Source organism: Nematostella vectensis, chromosome 10 (assembly GCF_932526225.1).
Source record: "Nematostella vectensis chromosome 10, jaNemVect1.1, whole genome shotgun sequence".
NCBI lineage: Eukaryota > Metazoa > Cnidaria > Anthozoa > Actiniaria > Edwardsiidae > Nematostella > Nematostella vectensis.
In genome coordinates, this window is record NC_064043.1 from 14,844,349 (window position 1) to 14,847,194 (window position 2,846).

At 39.4% G+C, this 2,846-nt stretch overlaps 1 long non-coding RNA gene across 1 annotated transcript; it reads right to left on the reverse strand.

Annotated features, from left to right (window-relative positions):
• Nucleotides 1–404: 404 nt before the first annotated feature.
• Nucleotides 405–2,277, reverse strand: LOC125573065. The gene is made up of 2 exons (XR_007313941.1): nucleotides 1,375–2,277; nucleotides 405–1,289 (listed from the first exon to the last, which is right to left on the reverse strand). It is a non-coding gene; the product is annotated as an uncharacterized LOC125573065 (long non-coding RNA).
• Between the last annotated feature and the right edge of the window lie 569 nt (nucleotides 2,278–2,846).

The following is a 2,846-nucleotide window of genomic DNA, read 5'->3' on the forward strand; positions in this document are numbered from 1 at the left end:
CAACAGCCAATAATTATGTTTGCTTCTAGAAACATTTTTGGTACACCTTGTCATAGACTCGTTTTATGAAAATCATGTACCATATATGAATCTCCAACTAAAAAACTCTCGGTGTGTGAAAGATGGGCTCCGGATCCTAACGCGTTAGAAATTAGCAGGATAAATTAAAAAGTGTGTCATTCAATCAGTCTCGACTAAATCCTTTTTCTAGCCGTAGAAGCGTGCGTAAATAGCAAAAGAATGAAATGAACATGACCGTGCATTCCAGCATGGCAACTGCGTTAAAAATAAACTTTTCTATTTCCCCCCCAAAGTTTGTTTATTTGAAGTAATTTAAATTTTGTTACTATGCGTGAACATTACTCTAAAGGATGAGGTACAATTTAGAAAATGAAAACGAATAAAACGCTCAAAATATAATTTTTATTTACGTCCTAGAGATTTTAAGCTAATTAGTCGAGCTTGATTTTTATTGTAAATTTCCTCTTCGCCTTATCATGGGGGTAAGACACCAAGAAAGAGGGTAGAAAATCAGCGAAAGATACCTCTAAAGCCTCTTTGAAGCTAGAAACATTACTTTTGGTACTCCGCCTGAAGAAGGAAAACGCCATTTATATGATAGTGTAGACTGTTTCATTTATGAAAGTTGTTTTACCAGCTTTTAAGCGATTCAATCGAGTCAAAATGTAAACATATGACCAATGATTGATATTAACCAAAAAAAAAAATACTTGCAAAATAGGTTCTCTATGACAAGAGTCATCAAACTGTCATTTGACCGATAGTCCCCAATTTTTTAGGTTAAAGCGGTTAAAATCGAGAGTCCTCTGTTTCAAAACTAATTTAAACCACACAGTGCATGTTGCAGTGCTCCAAAAAGGTTAGTAAAAAAAAGGTAGAAGACCCATTTTTAGCTATGGTTGCAAATCAGACAGCCTTTGTTACATCAACCGTATGCTAGATCAAAGGTAAACCCCGAGGTCATCAATGACAATTAATTTTATAATTTTAAATAGAAGCTTTAAACGACTAGAAAGTCGTAATGCGCCATTGAAATTGCTGTGTGTAGTTGTGAACAATAATGCGATAAATTTTAGTGAAGGAAATACGTCCGATCTTCAAGATTTCTAAGAAATGATCATGTTAATGTGAATGATTTACGAAGTTTGGCGATCAGCTTGAAAACTTTGAGTAAAACAGACTTCTAACTCAAATCCCCAAATGCACTGTTCGGTCGCATTTCTCCTCAGAAGCTCTTTTCCACCATATCAATATTTTTAGTGCGTTTCCTGAAAAAAAATTAAAAGAATTCGGCTAGAAAAGTTGCTCACGTTAAATTTTGAAATGTTTCAAAGTTTGTGCTCAAGTACATACTTGGGTTTATTATCATTGAGCTAGGTAGAAAGCTTGATAAGTCATCTCATCCCTGTGAAACGATGACTTAAAATGGCGTCGCATGGAATCGAGGACGCCGGGCAGTGGCTTATGCAAATGAGCATCTGTTCCGTAGACTGTGAGGTTTGAGCGTCTTGGTAGGTAATTTCCCCAGCATGTTTGTAAAGTATTCAAACAGCAAATCACTCCAAATGCAGTCTTTTCTTCTTATCACTTATAGTTCGATCGTCAGACTGACAGCTAGCGTAAGGCATGATGGATACATGTGACTTTTGTCTGATAACGTGATATTAATGACGTAATGTGAACTTTGGGCTTCCTGTGTTATCAGACCACGTGATATCTATGACGTCACATGGTTCCGTCCGTAAAGCATTATGGGGGACTAAACGCGACGTTGCCAGATACAGATACATTGAACGAATGCTAGAACCAATGTCGGACCGCCTTCGGCTAGCTCGACTAAAAAGCGAGTATTTGGCCTATACTCAAGAACATTTTTTCATCCTTTTTTTTTTACTACTATTAGCTTTATTTTTGACACACGTATAAATAAACGTTTAGGCTAAAGATGAGGATGTTTCATTAAGAGAAATAGCAATAAACGGAATAATCATTTAATTGTGCGATGCTAGGATTCAAAGCGAACGAAGACACTCGAAGTAAACAAAAGATACATTCGATCGAATCTTCCCGTGTGACATTAAAACTGAATGAAAATGGAGAGCAAAGAAAACCTGAGTCCGAAAAGCGATCATGAAAGCAAAAACTTGGCCGATTTCAAACGCTTCAAAGTTCCAGAGTTAAAATCCACTTCAATATTGTCAAGCGATCAAGTAGTGGAGATGTTTTGTCAACTCTCTGCCTTGCCTGATATGTCGAGTTACCTCTCTAGAGACCAGCCTTTTGGACAAGCACAAGGACTTCCTCTCTAGAGACCAGTCTTCGGGACGAGCACAAGGACTTCCTCTCTAGAGACTGAGACGAGAACAAGGACTTCCTCTCCAGGGACCAGCCTCTGGGACGAGCACAAGGACTTCCTCTCTAGAGACTGAGACGAGCACAAGGACTTCCTCTCTAGAGACCAGCCTTTGGGACGAGCACAAGGACTTCCTCTCTAGAGACCAGTCTTCGGGACGAGCACAAGTACTTCCTCTCTAGAGACCAGTCTTCGGGACGAGCACAAGGACTTCCTCTCTAGAGACCAGCCTTTGGGAGTACAAGGACTTCCTCTCTAGAGACCAGCCTTTGGGAGTACAAGGATTTCCTCTCTAGAGACCAGCCTTTGGGAGTACAAGGACTTCCTCTCTAGGGACCAGCCTTTGGGAGTACAAGGGTGTCACTGGGTGTTTTGTTGAAGTTCTCCTTGCATGCGCCATTAAACTCAAAATAGATATGCTGACCTATTCCTTTTAGCTTTTGTGTGTGTGATTTTTATCGCTTAGTGGTGT